Raw genomic sequence first — 26,933 nt, forward strand, 5'->3', positions numbered from 1 at the left:
TGAGGTAGTAAGGTAGACAAGTATAATTTAATTAACTATATAAAAACTAAATATTATGGCAGCCTAGTTCCAGAACATTTAGTGTTGCATTCTGCTACCAGGAAGAAGCAAAACACAAGAATCCCGGTCAGATAAAGTCCAGCAAAGACACCTCCCATAAGCCTCCTTTCCGGATCTGGTTTAGGGCTGTCTCTTGCTGCTGGAGGTTGTATGGGGTGGTAGAAAGAACACTAGACAGAAGATCCAAAGATGTGGGTTCCTGGGATCTCCACCTGTGCTTTGGGACAGTTAATGTTACCTCTCTTGCCCAAAGTTCTCTCATTTGTAAATTCGGGTTACGGCTTAGACCAGTGGTTGTCAGCACAGCTATGTATCCTAATCAGTTGGAGATTTCCCAATATTTCATCACAAAGTTTTAAAACGCACAGAAATGTTGAGAGAATTTTGCAGTGAACACCCGCCACGTAGATTCTACCATTAGCATCGTATTAAAGTTATTTTTATCACATACCAATTTATATATCCATTAGTTGGGAAGCTTCACTAACACACTCATATCTGTTGTAGAATATATACCTTTGGGGTATTAGGCAGGGTGAAGAAGGGAGATTTCTCTTTCTCCTTTATATACTTATGTTTGAGATTTTTGTTTAACAGTGAGCATGTATTACTACTACGACCAAAAGAAAAAAAAACAAAAAACAAAAAAACCCATAACAAAACAAATACACATATGCATATATTCCTGGGCCACCAACCCCCAGAGAGTGTGATGCAGTAGATCTGAGATGGGGCTTAGTATTTTTTGAAGTGTAGCCAGGATTGAGAACACAGGACTATGCCTCTCTGAAGTGCCACTGGGGTTTCATAGTCACAGAGTTTATGAAATCTCTTTAGTGACAACCTGAAGCTCCCCTCTGTAGTAGATTGATTCCAGCTTCTTCTAGTTTGATTCCAGATTCTTCCTGGTTCATACTGGGCATTCAGCCGAATGCTGCTATTGGCATAACAATGAGCTTGCAGCCAGCGAAGGAACTGTGTAGGTGGAGACAACCTCAGAAGCATGAGATGCAGCTTTGCTTCTTGGCAATTTCTTTTTTATTCTTATTGATTCTACCATGGCAGCTGTTTCAGACCTCTATTATTGAGCCCTTAAAACCACCTCTTTTATCTCTTTATAAATAATCTGTTTGCCTCAATTGACACCATTGCCAGCCACGGTTGTAGGTGGCTCCCCAGTCACACTGTGTGGCTCTCTCCAGGAGAACCTTCTCTACCCCTCATATGTAGGTTGGTATGCCAGACTCCCCAAATGTGCTAGCCTTTCCTCCTTTAAAGTATTTTTCTCAGACACGTAGTTGCCATTGCTTGTCTGTTCTGTCATCTCCACCATGCTGTCCCATTCATCTTTGTACCCCCAGTTGGTGGCACATAGTAGGTGCTTGCCATGTAGGCTGTAGATATTGTCCCTTTATATCAGTGATCAATGTCATTGCGAATTGTTTGGTATCCTTGATAGGGCTTTCATGCTCCAAAAATACTTTGTATTTCCCAGCCATTAAAAAATTAATATTTATTTCATTTATGTTACAAATTCAAAAACCTAGTTTTTCTTAAAGCTTTTAACTTACAAACTTTATTTTCCAATTTTCAATTTGTTTTTTTTAAGACAGGGTATTACCCTGTCATCCAGGCTGGAGTGCAGTGACACAATCATAGCTCACTGCAGCCTCGAAATCCTGGACTAATGCAATCCTCCTGCCTTAGCTTCCCCCCAGTAGCAGAAGCATGATACCACGCCTAGCTAATTTTAAAATTTCATAGACAGATGAGGTCTCACTAATGCAGGAAAACCCCCAAATTGAGGCTTAGCTCAGGAGGTTTCTTAGCTTCACTCAGGAAAGAATTCAAGAGCAAGCTGACACTGAAAGAAAGCAAGTTTATTAGAGCAACGGGGTGCAGCAAAATGGCTGCTCCACAGACAGAGCAGGGCTATCTCATAGACAGAGTAGCAGCCAATAGCACTCGTGGATTGCTGGCTAGCTGTATTTATACCTACTTTTAATCATATGCTAATTAAGGGACAGCTTATTCATGAACTTTCTGGTCTGGGAGAGGATTAGGTAGCTCCCAGAACTGTATAAGGTAACTTCTGGGTCATTGCCTTGGCATTTGTAAACAGTCATGGCACTGGTGGGAATGTCTTAAATACATTACAATTAGTGTATAATGAGCAATGAGGGCAACTAGAGGTTGCCTCTGTTGCCATCCTGGTTTTGGCCCATTTCTTTGCTACATCCTGTTTTGATCAATAGAGTCCTGACTGAGGGTCGGAACACAAGTACTGCTGATCTCCTACCTCATCCCTATGTTGCCCAGGCTGGTCTTGAACTCCTGGCTTCAAGCAGTCCTCTCACCTTGGCCTCCCAAAACGCTGGGATTACAGGTGTGAGCCTCTGTGCCCAGGCGCAATTTTAAATTTTTAAGTGTTAATAGTCATAAGAAATCTGTTGGTCATTGTTTGGCTTCATTTATTTAATAAAATTATCCTAATTATTTTAAGGCATTAATAATTCTAATATTCTGTCTTTTAAACTTCATTTGCCTGCCTAGCAAACAAAATCTAATTCTCATAAATCTAGTAAATTAAATATATGAACACAGTGAAACTTAGATTCTCTTAAACATTCTGATTTTGTAACAAATTTAGCAAAATTCTGTCATAGCTTTTAACTTGAACTCACAAGTCTCAGCTACTCAATCACTCAATTTACATTAGAGTCACAATGCTTATTTATTAGATACTCTAATGTGCCAAACTCTCTTAAATATTATAAACACTTTTAATATCAAACATTAAAATATTGATAAGAAAGATTTTATTTATAACAGTATTGGAGCGCTCCCTGGCTCAGTAGATATTTACTCACTGTAGTGGGAGCATTTCCACTATCAACCACAGAGCTGTTTTGCTGGTTCTTGAGGTTAGAGGCTTCAGGTATCCAGGCAGATTTTTCTTACAACTACAAGCAATGCATAGACCCCTCTTCCTTACATGCTGTATCAGTGAGGTCTCCATATATGCGTGTGCCCATAGAATGGTCTTATAGTCCCCCTGCTTTGGATTCTGGTTATACCTTGTCTAGTCTGATTTAAGTCTGTAATCATCCACCCAGCTTGCTTCCCTACTAGATTGGATTTAATTAATCTATTTACTGCTTGATTGTATTCTGTTTCTGTTTTTTGGCCACAACATTTAAATAATGTCTTATGGTATTGCGTATTTCTATAGCTCTGGAGAAATGGCCTTTAGTTCTAATGACAGTTAATAACTGTTTTGCTACATAGGGCTCCTTTCATTATCCCCTGCCGTGGATGCATGTTTTGAAGACTAATAAAAAGGACAGCATTTAATTAATGATGTTTAATTTGTGATCACTTTCTTCTGGTTAACCAAAGACAAATTCAACTGTCTATCAGAGCTTCTCATCAGCATGAGATAATCAGTACTACAAATGGGTTGATATAATTCCAATCAAAAGGAAATAACTGGTTTCTGTTTGTGTGCAGCTTGATCAGAGGCAAATACATAATTTTTTGAGTCTCATTGGCAATCTGGAAACTGTTCATCAGCTTTTCATCACTTCCTTTGTGGACATCAGATTCAGGACCACAACTTAATCTTATCATTAGACTGTCTTCTCTCCTTTCTCAAAAGCTGGGTCATCCCTTCTCAGTATCTCCTGGGGACCTTCCTTATTCATTGCCTTTACTTCCTACATCTCTGATCTCCACTCTTCACTATTTCTGTGACCCATATGCATCTCACATCTTTCCGATGTTAAAGAAACTCATGCTTGACTTTGTTTCTCCCTCTTACAATCATCTAATCTCTATCCTTCCAATGACCACACAAGTTTTTGAATGTGGCCCATAGAAAGAACCTATTCTTTCTCTCCTTGTGTTTTACTTCTGTACTTCCTTCCTACTTGGCCCTATCTAAGGTCACCTGATTATGGTTAAAAACCATGGATTCCTCTTGGCATTTCCTAGTCTGCTCTCATTATTTTGGGTCTACTTATTTGGCTTCTGCATCATTGCATTTATCTGCTTCTCTTCTTTCCCCTCTGCCAGTCCTTAGTCACTTTCTCTACCTTCTTTTTTTCATGGAGGCATAATGAAGAGCATAGGTTTTAGAGTCAGGCAGACATAGGGTTGAATCTCTGCTTTTTCGTCACCAGTTGTGTGACCTTGGGCAATGCTGAACTTTGCCCAGCTTCAGTTTCCTTATCTGGAACATGGGGATAATAATACCTCACTTGTAAGTTGCTGTAAGGATTAAAAGAACAATCAGTGTGTAGATGTGGTAACTGATATTTTATAGACTTCCTTCCCTTTGTAGTTTGTAATACTAAGGGTATTATCCAAAGTGTACTGAGGCTTTCTCTTTCCCACGAAGCAGTCAGCTTTCATTCTGTATATTAACTCCAAAATTTGTATCAAGCTCACATATTTCCCAACTTCCAGACACATATTTCTACCAGGTGCTAATTTTCTTCACTTGGATGCTTCATTAATCCAAAACTCAACATAATTCAAGCAATACTCAGCCTGTGATTACTTTCATTGTTAACAGAATCTGAATCCTCACAGTGGCTCCGAGGTTGGAGGCTTCTTCCTCCCTCTCTTCCTTCCTTCCTTCCTTCTCTCTTCTATCTACCCAACCACTGTGTCTTGAGCACTCTGTTATGGGCCATCCAGTGTGCTTTGCACCTACGGTACAATGAGGAGTATGACAAAGGCGATCTGATTGAGGAAGTGTGGTGGGTGCTGATGGTAGGAGGACAGACTGCAGTGGGGGCACTTCAGAGGATCCTCAGCAGAGTTGGGATGAGGTAATGGCCAAGTTTACATTTCTTCTCCTATTCCTACCCACCCCATTTTCAATAGATCTTACTTTCAATTTATGAAATATCTTGTTTCCATCCTTCTTTTTCATTCCCACCATAACTATTTCATTCAATCCAAGTATTCCAGGTACCTCGTTTTGGCTGGACATTCGTAAGACCTTCCCAAATCTGTCTCTAGTCAATCCATCTCCTTTCCAATTTGTTTTCTAAGAAGCTGTCAAGATCACTTCCTGAAGCACAAATCTGATCATTTATTTCCCTTGTTAAAAATCCTTATTGGTTATACCAGTCAGGATTCAGTATAGGAAAGAGAAGGCACTCTAAGTATTTAATCAGGAAAGGATTTAATGTGGGGTGTAGGTTTATAAAATCAAAGGGTGGCTAGATGAGCAGGCACAAGAACCATGTGCCAAGGATCTGCAAGTCTAGAGGTCAGGAACTTGCAGCTTTATCTGCTGTTCTTGGATCGGGAAGGCAATGATATTACTAGCCCACAACTGCGTTTCTTCACTTCAGAATGGTGATGTACCCTGGGTGTTGCTGCAGAAAAACCTCACATCTCTGTGATCTTACTTGTCAAAGTAGAAAACTGTCCATAAAGATCAGGAAGATGGTCTCCCTCTCATTTCCAACTTCCAAATCTCAGGTAAGGGCAACTAATTAGTGGGACCTAACCTAATTAGTGGAGGCCATGGAGTGTAGTGTGGAAGAACACACTCCATGGCCTCCATCTAGCCAGGCTGTCTGCTGCTTACGGCAAATGCAATCTAATGTTCAAAGCCGTGTGTGGTTTTTCACTGTTGTATTTTGCTTAACCCCTTGTCTTCCGCCATCTGTTTCTGTCACTAGCAGTTGCTAAACAGATACTTGTTGAATGCATTAATGAACGAAGGAATCCACTCCTGACCCAATTCTCTCTTACCTTCTGGCCATAATGTTAGTAGGAATGCCCTTCCTGGCCTGTACCAACTTCTTCTACCTGCCAGAATCCTCCTACTCTTTCTCTAAGTCCCAACCAAATCTTCCCTCTTGTAGGGATCTTCTAACCACCCCCGGAACACCCCTTGTCCCCTTTTGGAACACAGCGACTGTTTCCTTCATTGATATGGTACTCTTCCTCTACCCTTACCTTGGGGTTTATTCAGTATTTCCTTCTCCTTTTCTCCAGGCAAAGCAACTGCAGTTCTCTTCTAAGGATATTCATTTTCCTCTCTCATATTGTTGTAATTGCAGTTGAGAGTCAATAATTTACAGATGTAGTTAAATCTTTTGTAGCTGATTCTCTCTTGTTTTTACTCTTGCGTAGAACTCCACATGCAGTTTTTCTCCTCTGCTAACATAGTTCCTGTTTTAGCCCTAGACAGAAATACAAAATAAATCTAAAATGGGAGGATCCTCCAAAGGAAAAAGGAAGAATTCTTGTTTATAGGTTTCTTTTTACTTTTTCAGTGGAATTCACAATATGTTCCCAGTGTTCTGGTTTGTTAGGCCTTGACCAGGGTAAGTGTATTACAGGAATATTCAATTCCCCTAACATTCATGTTTGGATTCAGTGCTGTAAAAGCAGGGCTATGCCGTTTGTCTATGTGCTTGCCCCAGTGGATTCCTTAGAACTTGACTTTGTTTTATGTGGGGTGTGGGGAATCCTCTCACTATTTTTTTTTTCATCTTTTCTTTCTTCTTCTATTCTCTCTCTCTCTTTCTCTTTTTAAACAAAGCCCTTTGTTTTCTAGAGGTATCTACTTCATAAGACAACTTAAATTAGTAAAAAGGCTACCTAGTCTTCAGGGAAATTCAGTTTTGTTGTATTTAAATAGACTTTATTTTCTAGGTTTACAGCATAGTTGAGATGAATGTACAGAGATTTCCCACGCACCCTCTGCCTCCCACATATGCATAGCTCCCCCAACTACCAACATCCCCCACAAGATTAGTATATTTGTTACAACCAATGAACTTACATGGACACATTATTATCACCCAAAGTCCATAGTTTACCTTAGGGCTCACTCTTGGTATGGTATATTCTATGGGTTTGGACAAATTTATAAAGACATGCATCCACCATCATGGTTTCATGCAGAGTAGTTTCACTGCCCTAAAAATCTCCTGTGCTCTGCCTGTTCATCCCTCCTTCCTCCTTCCACCTTGGCAACCATTGATATTTTTACTGTTTTCCTAGTTTTGCCTTTTCTAGACTGTCATAGAGTTGGAATTATATCGTATGTAGCCTTCTCAGATTGGCTTCTTACACTTAGTAATATGCATTTAAGATTCCCTCATGTTCTTCATGGCTTGATAGCTCATTTTATTTTAGTGCTGAATAATATTCCATTGTCTGGATATACCACAGTTTTATTTTTCATTCCTCTACAGAAGGACATCTTGGTTGCTTCCAAGTTTTGGCAATTATGAATAAAGCAGCTATAGACATTCATGTGCAGGTTTTTATGTGGACATAAGTTTTCAGCTCGTTTGGGAGAATACCAAGGAGTATGATTGCTGGATCGTAAGGTAAGAGTGTGTTTAGTTTTGTAAGAAACTGCTAGTATCTTCCAAAGTGGCTGTACCATTTTGCATTCCTTCCAGCAATGCAGATTTAGGAGGTTCAAACGACTTCTTAAAAATTTATAAAAGGAAAAATTCATCCCTATAAAGGTGTAGAATGTTCAGTGGATGGCCTAGTTTTATTTTACCAAAATATGAGCATGTCACAGTCCTTTAAAATGCTCATTCTGCTTTCTCCTCTCAGCTCAAGTAATAGAACTTGAAATTGGTTGCAGAGAAATGAGGGGAAATTCTATAGCAATGGCACACTAGCTAATCACTCCTGTAGCACTGATATTAGAGTTCATTCTTAATTTTCTGCTTATGGATCAGCAACACTGAAGGAATGGGGAAAGCAGGCTGGGTCCCTGCAATTGGCTAAGTGGGCTTTCTTGCTTGCTTGAATTTAACCCGACCAAGGGGAGTGTAGTTCTTTAGGCGCTGATGGTTATTGCAGTTATGAGCAGAGGCATTTAATTTATTCCACTTCTTTGGATGCACTATAGCTAACTTCCTGTGAGGTAGGAAAAGGTGGGGGGGAATTAAATAATCCTCAAGCTGGTGTGAAGGGTCGCTTGTAAGCCCCAGTCTTGCCCTACTTCTTCAAGCCACACCTGTTCTTGGAATGGTACGTCTGCACTGGGGCAGGGCACTGGGCCACCAAGGAACATCAGCAGCCCATTGGGATAGCCCCAGTCTCTACACTGAAATTTTGTGCTCAGGAAGACAGGGCTTTTTTCCCTCCAAATTTGAATGCTGGTGAAATCTCTCCATCAAGCCCCTTCTGCCTGGAAGAATCAATACCTATTTCTCTGCCAGGCAATTCCAACTAGAAAGTGTGTTTGGAATGCTTTACTATCCCCAAGGTGCCTCAATTACTTGGGTTAGCATTAAAAGCCAAGGATTTCAGAGGATGAATCTTTGTGGAATAAATTAATGCCTGTGGTGTTTTATAATCTCAAGGAGAAGGAGATGTTTTAGATTTAAATTTTAATAAATGAGCTCATTAGAAATCAGTTCAGAGGGATTTTTAAAATTCTTTGTACTGAAGAATTTTTTCTTTTTAGCCAATCATACTCTAAATAATTCTACAGATATACACTGAGGATCCATATGTACCAGGCATCACAATAAGCTGAGAGGTTAGAAAGATAGGTAAAAACACTCTCCCATCCCTGAGGAAACATATAGTCTAGTAAGAGAGCCAGACACACAGAGACATCCAGTCTTTTTATAATCATGTATTTGAGTGTCTCCAGAGAGAGTTTATCTCTTGGGATACAAAGATGAATAAAACTCAGGATGGGGACTTCTCTGAAGGAAACACATAGTAAGACAGTTACGCTACTGTGTGATCAGTGCCAAAACTTGGAGATGGGTTACTCCACTGGGGACATGCAGATGGACTGTCAAGGAATGCTTTAAAGAGGAGAAAGATGCTTGGGTGGTCCTTGGAGAATAAATAAGGATTCACAGGAGGAGGGCAGAGAAAAGAAAGTCCAAGCATTGGAAAAAGCCTGTGCCAGGACCCTGAAGTTTTCAACAGCTTGGTGAGTTTTGCAACTCTGAGTATGAGGATGTAAGTGAATGAGAGGATGCAAGTGGGGAATGATGGCAAGAAGAAGGGTAGGAGAGCAGTCATGGGGCTTGTGACAGGTCTCATCCTGCACACAGTAAGACGCAGAGGAGAGTTTTCTGTTGGAGAAGGCACGATGGCATCTTCATTTAAAAATCCTCGGGGTTGGCCAGAGTGAGGCTCAAGGCAGGGAGGCTGCTTCTGAGACTATGACATTCGCTCTGGGGAAAAGTAATAGCTGGACTGGGGCAATGACAGCACAGTGAGGATAGAAAGAAGAAAGAAATGTTCATGAGGTGATATGGACAAATGGGTTAAAGTGAGGATGGCACTGAGATTTCTAGCTGCCCTGTAATGTGGCCAAAACAGTCATCCATGTAGGATTTTGATAAATGTCATTTTCTTTGGGCCACAGAGTAGATAGCAATGCATTTACATGGAAAAATGGAAAGTCAGAGGAAGTGCAAGCTTGGAGGAAAAAAAGCTTGGATTTGGTATTGGGTCTAGGGCATTTATTCCTTTAAAACACAAAGCTAGCTGTTTCCTGCTGATGACAAATACATTCATATGCCTATTTGGTAGATTGACATGCTGTTGCTAATTGAAAATGCTCTAATTGAAATGACTGTTAGAAAATAACCTTCATACTTTATCCCTGATTGCCATGGTTATTTATTTATTAGGCCTCCTCTAAGGCTAGGCCAATGAGAAAAGAGGGATGATGTGGTCAGGCTTGGGAGGATTTTGTGTATCTCACCTTTGAGACAGCTCCCTGCGAGGAAAGAAAAGTTGCCTAGATTTCTGGGCTCCCTGAAGTCATTTGTGCTAGTTGATAATTCAGGGATCAAGTCTTCTCAGGATAGACTTGGACCAGATCGATTTTAACATAAAATAAGAGAAGAAGAATGTGAAATGGGATCTATTGAACTTCCTGACTTATTAAATAAATGTAATTTAATGTTTTTACTCAGTACCTTAGTTCCAGTTATAGATGTGAGGATCAGCTTGCCATTCTTGGTCATTCCTGTTTCTGTAGGGCGCAAGAGTTGGCATATTATTTGTAGGTTTTCCTGTCACTGGATAGCATTTTAATCTTTGTTAATGGGTGTTACACGTTATTACGTATCTATATAAACTTGAACATTGTTATACTACCCTGAGCTCCATACTAAGTGATCTCCTTGATTTCATTCCTACTCAAGAGTCAGAGATAGTTGGAATTTTGTACAGATGTAGAGAACATGGGAACAGTTGCATAAACATTGGTCACGCTGTAAATATTCAAGAAATCCATCTTGAGTGTATATTGAGTGTGTATTATGTTCTGGACACTTTTTAGGCCCTGAGGGCTCAGTGAGGAGCACAGAAGAAACAGTCCTTGCCTGAGTGGAGCGTACATGATAGTGTAGAGGATAGACATTAAACAAGCAATCAAATACAGTGGTTACAGATAGAGATAAATGTAATGAGAAAAAAAAAAAGAGAGTAATGAGCTGGAAAATGATTGAGGTGGGGAGTCAGGGAAGCGTTTCTGATAAGAAGCCATTCCCGGATCTAAGGAAAAGGGGTTCCAAGCAAAAGAAACAGATATGCAGACCCTGGGATGGGAATGATCTTGGTGAGTTCAAGAAACAGAAGGACAGTGATTAGGGCTTGTAGATGTGATAGAGATGGGGAGAAATGGCTACCTTCTTCCCACCACTCATGGAATGCTTATTAGAGGCTCATAAATATAATGGATGTATGCATACCATATAAAAATATATATACCCCATCTCATGCTACATAGTCAGGTAGGCATTGTTATTCTCATTTCCTAGATGAGGGAACTGGGTCTCAGAGACCAGGTCTACATAGTTAGGGAGTAACAGAGTGAGGCAGAGTCAAGGCCTTCCCACTCCACTCTTTCCACCTCATCCTAACTGCAGACCAGCAGGACTGAAGCAAGGCACTTGGAATGACATAAGTGCTGAGTCACTGGCCTCCTAGGCTGCTTGCATCGAATACCTATCTTAACAAAATTTGCAATGGCTTTTTTGGTATATTAGCAACAATAACAATTATAAAGCAATGATGACAACGGTGACAATAACTATGCCTACTACCATATGCTTTTATAGTTTGTAAAGTTCTTTATCATACAGCACCTCATTTGTAGCTCAGAAAAGTTCTCAAAGATAAGCAGAACAAGTTTTATGCTTCTCATTTAAGTTAAGAGATTGCCTGAGGTGACACAGGGCACTGAGCTGGGACATGGCTGTTGTGATTCTAATTCAGTGCTCTTTACTTAAACCATAGAAACTCCTGGTTGAAGGAGGAGATATATATGGTTCATAAGCTTGTAGGCATGAATTCCTGGAAAACAAGTTTGTCCTTTCTTCAAAGTGCTTTGGACTGTAAGGAAGAGGCATGAAAGGTGGATTCATTCTTTGTGTACTTATTGAGCTCCTATTGTGTGTCAGACACTGGAAATATCAAAGGGTCCCACTTAAATAGGTTAAAAGGTACTAATTTAGCACAGTGTTATCTGCTATTTGTATTTGATAAAAAGACGAGAAAAAACACTGCGGAAACACAGAGGAAGAAGCGATTAAGTAAGTCATTCTGGGGAATTTGAGGATGGCCTCACCATGAAGATGGCATTGAACTGGGCCTTGAAGGATTATTGATAGTGGTGGGGAGGGATTCTCCAGGGAGAGAAGCAGGAAGGCTATTCTAGGAAAAAAGGATTATGGCAATAGAAGAATACAGTGTCTGTGGGGAATAGCAACAGGTGTAACCAGAGCATGAGATAATATAGGAAGTAATGGTGGGAAATTATGCTGGAAATGTAGACTGAAGTCAGGTTGCAGAGGGCTTTGAATGTCAGGTGCAGAAGTGGGTGTATTTGGCCTGATCATCCCAGACCTGTTAGCAAGGGGATGGCATGATTATATTTGTTGTATTTTAGAAAGAAAATTCTAATGGCTAAGGTAGGTCAGATTGGAACCAAGGAGAGTTTAGAAACCATTATAATAGTTTAAAAGAAAAAATTGGTTGCAGCCCCTAATTCTGTGTTGAGAAGAAGTTTAGAGGTAACATTGGTAAGACTTAAGTACTGATTGGATGTGCAGACACTCCAGTTGGATTTTAAATGCACACGCTAATTTTCTAACATTGGTGCACACACACATACTTCTTATTTTGGCTTCACCAGACTCAGCCTAATTCTCCCTGACTATTTAAGTCAGCCACTGATTTATTTTTCTATCTTCAGAAAAAAAAAAAAGAAAAAATTATAGGTCTGTGATCTTATGGATTCTTTCTGTATGATTTGATTTTGATGATCCCATAGGATTCTTCAGGCTAAGGAATGCTGACTGTGCAAACAAATTTTTGAAGACTTGGATGCTCTCATTATATTTATGTGCTGCAGATACCTACTATTTGGAATGGTTGTTGCTATTTGCAAACCTGCCTACTAAGCACTTTGGGGGAATTATTAGCAGCCAGTGACCTCTGATAGGGAAACATTAGCAGTTCAACCTATCCTCTCTCCATTTCAGGTCTCCTGCTGAATGCTGAAGGATAATTAGGATTTTAGAATTTAGTGAGGGACCATACTTTAATATGTGTGTCAGTCCCACACTTTTCTAGAATATTCTTTCCCTCTATAGTATTATTCTAGTAAGTAAGGACTATTCTTCTTGGCCTTAAAATGTAATTCAAGGCTGGGTGTGGTGGTTCATGCCTGTAATCCTAGCACTTTGGGAGGCTGAGGCAGGTGGATTGCCTGAGCTCAGGAGTTCGAGACTAGCCTGGGCAACACGGTGAAACCCTGTCTCTACTACAATACAGAAAATTAGCCAGGCGTGGTGGCGTGCAGCTGTGGTCCCACTGGGTATGGTGGCATGCACCTGTGGTCCCAGTTACTCGGGAGGCTGAGGCAGGAGAATTGCTTAAACCCGGGAGGCAGAGGTTGCAGTGAGCCGAGATCGCACCACTGCACTCCAGGCTGGATGGCAGAGCGAGACTCTGTCTCCAAAAAAAAAAAAAAAAAAAAAAATGGTAATTATAGGGTCAGAGTTGAGAAACAAAAATCAACAAATACAAATTATTTTCTCTTTAATTTATAAGCATTAGGAATTCATTTTTTGTTACATAAAAGATTTACATTTAATCTCTGAGGTAAAAGAAGTTTCGGCTTCAACTTGGACTTGTGTCATTCCCACCTCATCCAAATTCATGTAACATGGTGGGAAGGGTCCCCTATTGTCTCATACATTTAGTCTAAAAGCATTCTTGGGGGACCCCCTCCTATGTTCAAATCAGTGTCTCCATGTAAAAGGAAGCTCTGAGGCTGTTCCAGTTGTTCCTACATTGTCTTTGCCACTTGGGTGAGCGTTTTCAGCCTCCCTGAGCCCCAGGTGCCCCAGTGTACATAATACTTACATTATGGGTGCTGCAAAGGCCTGGAAAGATAGGTGGAGCCATTGGAGTCAACTCTGGCACATGGTGGGGTTTAGTTATTTTAGACACTTGCTTTCAGAAGTTAGATGGAAGAGACACAGACTTTTCCTTATGCAGATTATAACTTAGTTTTCAAAACCATTAATTGGCAGAAAGTTATTTAAAAGTCCCAATTCTCATACCTCCGTTAAAATATTCCGATGTCAAAAATGGAATTATGTGGCCACCTACCCTCTTGGTGGTCTGGAAAATAGGCATATTTTCACTTTTTCTCCTTAGGCTAGTTACAGAACACAGAACCCACTTCCCATGAACTGTGTCTGCCCTGGTGTTGAAAGACTGAGCTTGAAGAATCCTTGTCTTTTAGCCTTTAGAAAGTTCTGTCAACAAGCTTCTGTGAAACAAAGTTCCTGAAAAAGCTATCTTATTTCTTTTTAAATAAGTGGCAGATACAGGTACATAATTCAGTTTATCTTGTAGTCAGGAAAAAGGCATTAAATCGTGCTGTTGTAGAATTTTAGCCAGATTCTTTTGGCCATTCAAATGGCCATCGATCCAACAAATACTGATTGAGAACCTATTATATGTTAAGTACTACACCAGTTCTACACCAGTGAACAAGACACAATCGCTGATATCATCCCAAGTTTAATTGACTTGTATAAACAATCTGTACATTACAAAAATTAATGTTGTTGCTATCTGAAATGGGAGGCATTTTCTGTCATTTTTTTAGTAGAGAGGAATAAAGAGACCAAACTTTAAAAATTAATGGCGTTTGAGTTAATAACTGGAATACCTATTTTTATTGATCAATTGTCATATAGATGTGCAGTTACTTAATCCACTAGATAATTTGTATTTCTGCAGTATTTTCCATTTCATGCATCATTATAATGCTGTGTATTCAAGGTATGAACCCGTTTCATCAACAGTATTAATCTCAATTCATTTAGGAGCTTTAAATAATATTCCCTTATTAAGTATATTCTTGATATACTGCCCATGCTTTTACGGTGTCAGAAGCCGTTAATGCAGATAAAAACAAACATTCAGTTAAAGAACCTTCTCATATATTAATTAGATTTCAAAAATTATTTGTGCATTTATATTTCCTGAATGGCTTCGGTTATGACAAACATCTAACTAGGCTAATTCAGAGCTTTGAGGCTAAAGTCCAGCCTCATGGATTGGTTTAATCTGAAGAACATTAAAATAGTAGAACATTTTCTGTCTTGGCAAGAATCATAGTGTTGAAATTTCAAGAAGAAGATTTAAATTTGTCCATGAGACTGTAAACTTCTTGAAGGCAAGGACTCATCTCTGTAGCCCTGGTGCATAATTGATGTTCTTCAAATGTTTGCTGATTTGAGTTGAACTGAGGAGAATAACAAAACAGCATTTGAGAATCGAAGTCTCCCAGGTTTTCCTTATATAATTTACAAGGACTTCCCTGGCAAACTATCCTTTCTTCTTCGTTTAAAAAATTTCACTTTATTATGTTCATCTTTGATGTGGAACATTTTTTATGGCCTTCTGCTGTGACTCATTTTGGTGCTGAGTTATCTGCTTCCTTGGAGCCCAGCCCTTCCTTTTAAGCTGCGGTATTCAGGCTCCCCAAAGTCAGCTTGCCTACGGGTAGAGATCACAGCAAAATGTGCAAATGGTATTCCAGCTTCTAGGTAAAAACAGACAACTAAAATTAAAAACTCTACATCATGTAAGTCACCTGGAAAAAAAAAACCCACAAAAAAACAGAAAACAAAACCCGAGGGCATTTGTATATTCCTGTTAACTCTTGACTGACTAAAGGGAGTTATCTTTTCTGCAGTGATAAAAAGGTGGCCCAAGACAATCTCCCCATCTTACAAAAAGTTCTGAAGTTTTACTGTGGAGTCCAATTAAACTGGCATTTAACTTCAGAAACTACATCCCTATATAATGTAATCATCACAACCAAATACAAATTAATTAATATATATGGACAAAGTTTATAAGTTCAATATTAGAATAGGGGAAAAGGGAAGTAGGAAAAGTTTAGAGTCCTCCACGCATCCTTCATTTATCACCAAGAGATTTGCTCCTTTGCTCCTTCTGTTAGTGTAAATCAGAATTTCTCAATTTTCAGTGTGCTTATGAATTGTTATTATTGTTTATCCCAAACACATATTTTGTCTTATAGGTGATTTAAGAGCTCTAAAAGGGACATGTTAACTATCTTCAGAAGCTCACCTCTAACAATATTTCTATACCTATATTATACAAGAAAACTAATGAAGATTGACAGTCAAATTCCTGGAGAGACCTTTGACCCTTCTCTGTCTTAAATTTTTCACTTCTGAAATAGAAAGCCGGGTCACTGGTCATCTTATCCTGCACTTTGGGCATAAAGAAGCTTAGGTCCAAAGCGCCATTACTGTACTCATGATGACCCCTTGAAGGCACATCAGTAGGGCTGTCTGGACTGTGACATGCCATCAGACATCATTTAGGGGACTTCAAGTCTGGCTTCTTGCAGAGATGCTGTGGGATGCCTCAAAAACTTCCTGCATGGCTAGTGTAACTATGGGGCTTTAGATCTTTGTTAAATACAAGCAAACATTAACAGCAGCAGTGGAGAGGATAAGTTGCCAATCCTCCCAAATTTCTTTTCCAGGCAGGGGGTTGTCCTGCCGCTCTCAGAACTGGCTGTCATCTGCTGCTCTCTTGTCACACTGACACGGCCCCCTGGCTGGGCTGATTGGTCGCTGGCAATAACTGATATGGAATACTGATGTTCTCTCCGGCAGTTCCTTCCACTCTAAAGAGACTCCTTTTCATCCCTCTTCTCGCCTTTCCTAGCCCAGCCTAGTGCCCACCCTCCCCCGACCATGCCTCCCCTGCACCTGGGGAGGGGGGAGGACCAGTCCTGGGCGTGATGCTCTGAGATGGTGGTGAAATCCACCAGGCTGCTTTCACTCCGGCTCGCTCTCGGGAGAGTCCTGTTCCAGACTTCTCAGGGTTTTTACAGCACAAACAACTGCATACGGCCCGAGGGGAGGCTGAAAAGGACTTGTGTGTGGTGGTTTTATTGCCTGTCATCACTTTGCTGGCCTCCTCCCGACTGGAGCCTGGAGGTTCACAGTGGATTTCTTTCTGCCGAAGACACCAAGGCACTGAGGAAGGATCCCTTCTCCTTCTGTTGACTCTTTCTATTTTTATGGTAAGTGCTTACATTGAATGAGCTGCTCTGTTGCTGCAGTGAACTGAACCGTTCGTTCCCCCTCTTCCCAGCTAAGCTTAGTGACCTTCCTTCTGCATTTCCTCTGTTTTCATGGATCTTGTCTGGGATGATCCAGCTTCAAAAATGCCAGGGGTCATTTGCCTGGAGTGTTTGTCTTTTTATCCTTTTTCCATAAACGTGAGCTCTTCTGCTGTGATACGAATATAAGTGCTCTGTCTTTGTCCTTGAAGCAGCAGCCGGGGAAATGTGTTCACGATGGTAAACTGCAGCAGCGTGCAGGGAATCTGTGGAGGATGACTGACAAATTTGGGCAGGATGAATCCTCAGTGTGCCAGGGGCACTCACTCAGGATCAGAAGGGCCAGGGGTGACCTGCCCACATAGCAAACTCTTCCATCTTTCTGGGTAAAGATGAGCACACACGTGTGAGTTATGTTGAGTCTGCTGTGGGCAGCTGTGTTTTCTGCACCTGCCCGTGTGGGTCTGGGATGACCCTATATCTTGTGGGGTTTACAACTTGGGCAGGAACATTCTCAGCAGGAGGAATCCTGAGCTGGCAGACGGAGTAGACTGCATGACCTCATTGCTTCTTTCCCTTCTGAGTCTCAGGGTACCCAGTTCTGCAAACCATATTTTGCAGGCTCTTCAGAGAGTGGTAGGGCAGTGATGACAGGAACATTTTTGAGTTGACAACATAGTTTTGTCCTCCTGCTAGGAGATAAAATACTTTGAGGTTATTAGAATGGTTAGACTTTTCTAGGAGAACATAAGCAGGTTTCTGACGAAGACTGTGGATGTGGCAGATTGTTTATTCCAGGGGCATTACTCTTACAATAGTGCCCTAATTTTTCACCTGGTTTCCTGAGGTTTGCTGCAAAGAGCATCACAACTTCAAGTCTATTACTGGCAGCTTCTTGACGCCCAAAGGAAACCAAGAACATTTTAGTAGTTTCACTCCTGTGCATTGCAGGAGTCTCTCTTAACAGGGATTTTTTTTTTTTTTTTGGTAGCAGGTGTGTCGAACTATTTTGGTCAAATCATCATTCCAAAGAATAGCTTCGCAGTTGTAATTCTATTTAGTTATTTTCAAGTCTTGGACCGGAGGTGGGTTATCTTATTTGTGTAGGTTTTTCCATTCTGGTCCATTTCACTCTAGAGAGGGGTCTTGCCAAATGTAATTCAGTCTCTGATTCATAAGGTACTGTGTCTCTGATTCATAAGGTACTGAACTAATACAATGTGATTTTTTGTGATAAGTGAGGGGAGAGAATGTGGGGTGAAATTTCCAGTCTCTCCTCCTGCTCTTTGGGAGTTTGGAATGTAAAGTTCCTTAACTGTCTTGCTCATTTTCACTACTTTTATGTGCCCTGTTCATGTGGATTTTTCTTAAAATAGTGGTGATGACATCAGACATATGCCTTTACCTTCTTCTCTGGGTCCAAAGTAGATGCGATTGTTGTTGTTCTGTTTTTGTTTGTTTTTTATTTCAGTGAAGGGTTCCTTGCATTTGTAAAAGCATACGTTTAAATAAAAAACAAGAATTTGTAGATGTTTACATGTTAGCCCTGTTCAAGAGTAAAACCAGCACAGAGGTTAACAGCAAAAAAAAAAAAAAAAATTCAAAACAATTTTAAAAGTATTATCAGCATTGCTTGGCTTAGCTGTTCTAATATCCACTCTTCCCTACAGTCGATTGTGGTTCGCGGCAATACTGTATTGTAATTTGACTGTCATACTGCTCTGCTTCCTCTTTAATTATTTAATGTTTAGCTGTTTACTTTCATCCTTAATGGAGTGTTCTTACTTTGCTTAATCTTTTTTTCTTTTTCTAATTGAAAGGATGTTATATAGTGCCTGGTAACTCAACTGAGGATACTCATTAAGATGGAAAGTGTTAGAATCAGCTTGGGTGTCATGGAAATAGACTCAGTATTTCCCACTGCAGGCAATTTCAGAGTCATTTAGAACATATTTCATTTTAATTAGTAGCAACTTTAGCCTTGAGAAAAAACATTATTTAGGTTTCCTTTATTTTTCTAAACAGATTGTGTACCTATGCAATCAGAATTGTATATATATGTGCAATTGTTTATATATATGTGTGTGTATATATATATATATATATACACATATACAAGCGTGTATACAAATGTACTGTTGTTTGTACTGTGTCAATTGTATATACTTAAAAAAATTGTTGTAGCATGCCCATTTAGAGAACAGAAGGAAAATTCCTCAGATATTGCTTTAACTGGCTTTTTTTTTTTTGGTAAGGATTTCCCCACTTCCTAGACCCCACTTCCAGATAATGCCTTTAAGAATTTCTTTGAATTGGGAGAGTGCATTTTTCAGCATTTCCTTGTCTCACAGCATGGTGTCATGTTAATTCCTTTGCAGGGTCTCTGAAAGCAGTATAGAAAACTACTGCAGGAAAAATTGATAAAAGCTGTGCTGAGCGGAGCCTGTAGCCTCTTGGTGTGATGAAGTCACTGCAACATTTTGTGTGTATTTATTTTGCTGCTATGCCTTGCAACTGATTTTGCTTGCAGACTTAGCAAATTGAAGTTATTTAAAATGGGTCTGGAAACACCTAGATTGGTGTAGATGCAGTTGATGCAGTTATTCTTTTTTTTTTTTACACTCTTTAATTACAACTATCATCAAAACTGTGCTTTCACTGTTTCTTTTGGTGGTGGTTTAATTTGAAACTTGCCGCTTAAATTATAAACCAAGTCTCCATTTTAAAGTCCTCTTGCCTTCTGCTTTCTCTCTTCTTCACTTTTGCCATTTTATATATGTGAACATGCCTACACGTACACAGACAAACTCAGACAGTGAAAAATGTACAACAATTAATGAAGAGTTGATTACAGCTTTTCTTTTAGTAACCAAACTCCAAATGTTGAAACCGTAATCATGTAACTGAGGGAAGAAATTGTTTCTGTTAGTATAAATATAACCTCATACTTCTGCAGGCATTCTTATCATCGAAACTGTTTTCCATAGTTGATTACCAGGACCAGAAATAGAATTGATTTTGCATTTTAATTAATGACATTCTGGATCTGTCTAGGTTGGACTGCCCTCAAACCTTGATATGTTTACTGTCTAAAAGGTCTTTGTGTTAAGAGGGGGAGTTTATGGGTGTTATAAAGTAAAATCATTTGATTATGTGATACAGCTTTTCTTTGGTAACTGAATGAACCATATCATTAGAATGTTGGCTGAATTTTTATGTTGCTTTTCCCAATATTATTTAGCCAATATAATCCCTTTTACCATCTCTTTGAGCCCCTTTTACAGAGTACAAAGAGTTATGTGCGACTCCCACATGAGGCTTCTTAGAGGGAAGACTGTTCTTCAGCAGAGATTCAGAACTACTTCTAGCACCAGCTCTGGTAATCTACTTGGAAAGGAACTTGCAATTCAATTGGCAACTCAGGCAGATTGTATAAAATAGGAGAAATGCTTCATGAGCTGTGTTGAATACTGTATTTTTGATCTGTGCCTCCCTACTAAATTCATTTAGGACTGTCGTTACTAGATCAGTTTTGCAGGGAAAAAAACATGTCCTCAGTAGCATAATAATCTATCCAGACTGTCATAAATGTTTATATTGCAAGTTATACTTCTTAGAAGTTGGAGGGAGATGGCAGAATTTTGGAGGAGAACCAAATCACAGCCCCAAAATAATGCAAGACGAAAGGGGAACATTCTTCCTATGTTTAGCATTTAATTCTCCAGTCAGGCTGTTTGCTCTTAAGTCTGAAGAGCGAAGAAATGTAAAAACACATAATGACAGGTTTTGTGGGCTTTTTCTCTAATAGAAATCTTTAACCCTTAATTAGGCATCTGCTGACTGACCTTTTGGTGTGTGTGAGCCAGCAGCCATTCTTATAGAAAGCAGACATAATGTAATACAGTAGGAATTCAGTTACTTACATCTTTCCTGTTGGTCCCCCACAGGGGACCTCCTGTGAGTGTCAGAGAGGGAGTGTCTGGAGACCATCAGAGACCACAGCCAGTCACAGAGAGATATCTTCAAGCCCCTTGGATTCCAGTTCAGCCCCCACCACTAACTGGCTGTGTGACTCAAATTCTGTATCTGCTACATGAAGCTTGGACCAGATAATCCCAGAGGACTGTAACCCAGCCATTAAAAATTGTGAAGTATTAATTCACTTCTGTTTGCTACTAGATGAACGATTATTTCTAAGACAATTGACCCATATTAGACATTCCTGGAGGGAGTAGGCTGTAACTTCCTTTGACCCTGCAAAGCCCCCAGAACTGTGACAGTGACGTGAGCATCAGTGTTACTCAGAAAAGTGTGATCATGGTACCCTTCATGAACAGGGCGAATATGTATATGATGACTATCTGCTTATCCTGGCACATTTTGGAAAGTCTCTTGTGATTATCAAAAAGGACCTTGGCCAGGGGCGGTGGCCCATGCCTGTAAATCCCAGCACTTTGGGAGGCCGAGGTGGGCAGATCATGAGGTCAAGAGATCGAGACCATCCTGGCCAACATGGTGAAACTCCATCTTACGAAAAATACAAAAATTAGCTGGGCATGGTGGGGCGCGCCTGTAATCCCAGCTACTCAGGAGGCTGAGGTAAGAGAATCACTTGAACCCAGGAGGCGGAGGTTGCAGTGAGCCGAGATTGCGCCATTGCACTCCAGCCTGGCAACAGAGCAAGACTCCGTCTCAAAAAAAACCAAAAGGAACCTTAAGGAGCAATTTACCTAATCCTCTCATTCCACAGAAGTTAAGGAAGTGATATGACTTCCCCAAGGCTGGAGACTCACATAGCACCTGGGCAGGATGACTTTAGTGTAAGGTGCATTCATTTACTCAGAACCCTGCTCCATTCCCAGTGTGGGGCTCCTTCCATGATACACAGCTGACACTGTGCCATTCATTGTTCACAAATCTGCTTTGTGGCATCTGTCTCACTGGTGTCCACTATTTCTGGGTTCATTTCATGCAGATTACGTGGCTGTACCAGTCAGAGTGAGTCATATCAAGCAAATGTTTATGGTAATTTGTTTATGCTTGTGTGGAAATTCATTTTTATGTTGAAATTCTGCTTTTCCTATAAACATTTAAAGAATTTTACAAAAACTATGCATAGTTTTTCCCCTTTGCTTAAACTATTTAAATGATCATTGATTTCTGTATAGAGGGGGTGATGTTTGTGAATTAATTCCTTCACCATTCACTCATTTACCTGTTACTTACTGAGCACCTATTGTGTCCACCCTACTGCCAAGCAGCAGAGATCTAGTGGTGAGACAGCCAGACACATCCACTCCTCTTGAGGAGTTCAGAGTCTACTTATACTTCATGGAGTTGGTTGTCTTTTCATTGTCAGCCAGTGTTCTATTTACTGATTCACAATTTCTCAAAGAATCTGGTTGAAAAATAGTTTGCTTGGGCAGATTTTTTTCCCTGTGGTTATTCCATTGAGAAATTCTTTTCGTAGAAGGGCACCTTTGCTGTCGTGGTGACATATATCTTCCAATTTCCGAAGATATTATTTTTAGCTTCTGATTTTGTGACCTGACTGAACAGAAGAGACAAATTAGCTAAACTTATTTGCACTATTGTTGTGATTCATGAAATGACAATTCGTGTCTTTGATAAAACTTACCTGTTTCCTAGAATCTTAAACTGACAGCCTGGATAGCACAGTGTCCATGGAACAAATCACAGATTAAATACCACACTCCTTTGCCTTGCATATCAGGCCCATAACAGTGTACAGCCCTTGCTTCCTTGTTCTATGTCTGGTTCCGAAGTTCCATGGAATGCTCTAGGAGTACCAAAACCATTTGCAATACTCAGAAATTTACAGTGCTCTCACTTGCCTCAGTGCCTTTGCACATGCTATTTCCTCTTCTCTCTTCAGACTAAACTTTCAAAGCAAATTTGATGTCATCTCCCTTGGAAGTGTTTTGACACTTGCCATCCTTATTGACTTCTTTTGCCCAGAGCTGAGCTAGGTATACTATCTCTGTTGTTCTGTATCCCTCAGGACCTTACAGACTGTTTGTCTACTTGTCTCTCTCTCTCTCTCTCTCTCTCTCTCTCTCTCTCTCTCTCTCTCAAACAGACTTTTTGTTTCTTGAGGGCAGGGACTATATGTTCTGTACCTCAAATCTTGGTTTAGTGACTGCTGTAGAGCAGATAACCAATAATCCTTGAACAAACAGATGGGAATCACCATCTAAAACCTATGGTGCTGTCATTGGCAGCTTCTGCTCTATGTGGAGAGTTTAATTTTTCAAACCGATGTGACTATGAATTATACTGAGAAGGATAAAGAGATTGGCAGACATCCTGATGTAGTTCATTAGAAATTCTATTCAAAACCCCAGGAAATGTTTCTGCTTTCAAATGAGTTTCAGCAAAGTAAACAATGAAAATTTATTAAGTGCCTTCTATAAGCAAAGCATTGCATTAAGTACCAAGGAATGAAAGATTTTTTTTTTTTTTTTTAAAGCACAATTCCTATCCTCCAGAAAGCCACAAACTAGTGAGGGTTTGTCCCATGTGTCAATGACTGGTAATGAGGCTGACTGCTATAAACAGAGACTGTAGTCAGCTGTATACTTGCAGATAAGGCAGGGGGTAGAAAGGGCATTCTAGACAGAGGGGCTGGCTTGAGAAGGAACTTAAAGTTATGATGGTCGTGCCAGCAATCAGGTGACTTAGATGGAACAGGGGCTGGGGGGTGGGGTGGAGGGAAGGTGGAAAATGCAAGGAAAGATGAGGAACGTTGTGTGGGGAGACGGGAATGGTATCAGGAACTCTAAATGCTGTTTATTATTTTTGAAAGTTGGAGGATAGTTAATAGGGTCTGGAAAATGCCAAATGGAAATTTGTTTGGAATCTCTTCTCAGGTTTAATTAAATCAAAAGTCTGTATTCTGCAGGGAAGGAGAGCAGTTGCGCAGTACATAACTGCATAACACGTTTTTTTCTCACCCATCCCTTTTGCCCTTGAGGGTACACTTTGCCATTCAAAGTCATCACAAGGAAGTGAAGCCGGGAAGTCTAACTTAAATCAATCAGTTTAGACCTGAAGGGAGTTCAGCATTGAGATCACTGAGGTGCCTGTTAACAAACTGTCCAGGGTGTAGAAAACCCCCTGGGTCTTTGGTGCTGTATTTCTACTGTAAAAATTTAGTTATTTTTTTATTTGACAATTAACTTTGTGCTATTTACAAGGAATACAGTTGTTTTATGAACCAGTGAGATATGCATGTGTAAGTTTGTTTCATGTAGGTGAAAAAGTGGCTTGGAAAATTCTGTCTGTGATAGATTCAATTCATCATCAAAATATGATTTCTGCTTGCCTTGTCCCTCCTTTCTTTTTCCTAAAAGAATGAGTGAACATATTCTTAGGGAATGGTAAGTTGGTAGGTTTTCTGCATCTCATAATTAGATCTGACCAGATGACTCTCCACCTTGAAATTAGTCTAAAAAATTGAAGAATTTGGAGGAAGATCTCTAGATATCTTGACCAGAGCATGAAAGCAAATAAATTTTGCTTGTGGAGTGAGAGATGATGTGGTAGAAAAGAAGCTGCATTCATTCATTCATTTATTCATTCATTTGCTCACTCCACAAATACTTATCGAGCACGTACTATGTTTCAGGGGCAAGAAACAGCAGTGGACAAAACAGTCAACTTCCTGCCTTCATGGAGCTAACATTCTGGTCAGAGTGGGAGGGGGAGACAGAAAAACACATTAGCAAATACGAAGCAAGTCAGATGGTGATCGGTGCTATGGAGGGAAAAAAAATGAAGAATGCTTTGGCTGCTATTATCTTCACATTTGGTTCTCTTTAAAGTTATTTAACTTACGCATTATGGTTAGGTTATTTTCTTCTCTCCACTCATTGTTTTTAGCTGCCTATTTTTATATTCACTTTCTGACAATTCTATGATAAACCACCATCTTGAGGGTTTTTTTCCTCCTAGATAAAAGCAGCTTTTGAAATAATTGGAGTACTGTGAACAAAAGTTATAATGAAGCATTTACTTCTTGAATTGATTTAAAGAAAAGTACTACGGACATCAAAGCCCACTAGTATTTTTCTCAAGACTAAAGTTGTCAGAATTTAGAGGAACATGGGATGGAAATGGATCTGTCCCTCACTTGACTCTGAGAGGAACAGTTTGGGGTGTTCTGAGAGGATGGGAGCTTGGAGTATAGGGAACTCTAACCCCAGGAGCAGAGAAATGGTGGGATCACCCATGAGCAGAGCTCATTCAGAGAAGAGACGGGAGTGAATTAGAAGTGAACATGCAAAAATTGAGCAAGGAATTTGTCTTTGGGAGGAAGGGAGGTAGGGAGGATAAAACCAGTGAGATAAATGTCAGTGAATAAACAACATTTACAAGAACAAATTCTGCCCAATATAGAACATCTGAGTGAGCTGGTTAGTGGAAATGGTGCCTCGAGATAAAAAACAATATTTAGGGATTTCCCAACATTCCCATCCTATATTTTGTGGGATCTTTAATTCAGCATCAATGTTCCATTTTACTGCAAGCAAGCCTTTAGTCAATACTTTCTACCTTGCTTCTAAAATAATTAGGATTTAAAGGAAAATGTCTCCTAGCGGTGGAGTGCCTGGGCTCTGGGGCAGACATTGTACCCATCCTTACTCTGCCACTTACTCACCTTTGGACCTTGGGCAAGTGAGCTGGTCTCCTTGCATCATTGTCCTCAATTATAAAAATGAGATTAACTAATAACCCCTACCTCAGAGTTGTTATGAGTGATAAATGAAATAGTCCATGGAGAGCCCTTAGCTCAGTGCCTGCAAGATGATTGCATTATCTAACAATTGTTAACCTGTTATTACCATTACTTGTCTCTCTGGTGTTAGTGGTTTAGAGAAGTTCTCACATGTATATATGTATTTTCCCCCTTAGCAGAGCTTTTTTTTTTTCTTCTTCAACTTTTAAGTTCTGCGGTAATGTGCAGGATGTGCAGGTTTGTTACATAGGTAAACGTGTACCAGGGTGGTTTGCTGCCCAGATCAACCCACCACCTGGGTATTAAGCCCAGCATCCATTAGCTATTCTTCCTGATACTTGCCCTGCCCACACTGACAGGCCCCAGTGTGTGTTGTTCCCCACAGTGTGTCCATGTTTTCTCATCATTGAGCTCCCACTTACAAGTGAGAACACATGGTGTTTGGTTTTCTGTTCCTGTGTTAGTTTGCTGAGGATAATGGCTTCCAGCTCCATTCATGTCCTTGAGAAGGACATGATCTTGTTCCTTTTTATGGCTGCATAGCATTCCATGGTATATATATACGACATTTCCTTTAGCCAGTCTATCTTTGATGGGCATTTAGGTTGGTTCCATGTCTTTGCTATTGTGAACAGTGCTGCAGTGAACAAATGCATGCATGTATCTTTATAATAAAATGATTTATATTTCTTTGGGTATATACCCAGTAATGGGATTGGTGGGTCAAATGGTATTTCTGGTTCTAGGTCTCTGAGGAATTGCTACACTGTCTTCTGCAATGGCTGAAGTAATTTACACTCCCACCAACAATGTAAAAGCAGTCCATTTTCTCCACAACTTTGACATCATCTGTCGTTTCTTGACTTTTTAGTAATCACCCTTCTGACTGGCGTGAGATGGTATTTCATTGTGGTTTTGATTTGCATTTATCTAATGATCAGCGATGCTGAGTTTTTTTCATGTTTGTTGGCCACATGTATGTCTTCTTTTGAGAAGTATCTGTTCATGTCCTTTGCCCACTTTTTAATGGAGTGGTTTGTTTCTTTTTCTTGTAAATTTGTTTAAGTTCCTTGTAGACTCTGGAGATCAGACCTTTGTCAGATGGATAGATTGAAAAAATTTTCTCCCATTCTGTAGGTTGTCTATTTGCTCTGATGATAGTTTATTTTGCTCCTCAGAAGTTATTTAGTTTAATTAGATCCCATTTGTCCGTTTTTGCTTTCATTACAATTGCTGTTGGCATTTTCATGTGAAGTCTTTGCCCATGCCTGTGTCCTGAATGGTATTGCCTAGGTTTTCTTCTAGGGTTTTTATAGTTGGGTTTTGCATTTAAGTCTTTAACCTATCTTGAGTTAATTTTTGTATAAGATGTAAAGAAGGAGTCCATTTTCTATTTTATGCATATGGCTAGCCAGTTCTCCCAGCACCATTTATTAAATAGGACATTCTTTC

At 40.0% G+C, this 26,933-nt stretch overlaps 1 protein-coding gene across 8 annotated transcripts in view; it reads left to right on the plus strand.

The window, feature by feature from the left end:
- Nucleotides 1–26,933, plus strand: part of ANO4 (anoctamin 4) — a 413,407-nt gene that overhangs the window by 61,176 nt on the left and 325,298 nt on the right. For 2 of the 8 annotated variants that reach the window (XM_509302.8, XM_063787017.1), the window contains exon 1: nt 16,433–16,684. The exons of the other annotated variants lie outside the window; for them this stretch is intronic. The gene's annotated coding sequence lies outside the window, so the exon portion shown is untranslated. Of the gene's footprint in view, nt 1–16,432; nt 16,685–26,933 lie in introns of those variants that run through there. 8 annotated transcript variants of the gene reach the window in all.

The sequence above is a fragment of the Pan troglodytes genome, chromosome 10, assembly GCF_028858775.2.
Source record: "Pan troglodytes isolate AG18354 chromosome 10, NHGRI_mPanTro3-v2.0_pri, whole genome shotgun sequence".
NCBI classification, from domain to species: Eukaryota; Metazoa; Chordata; class Mammalia; order Primates; family Hominidae; genus Pan; species Pan troglodytes.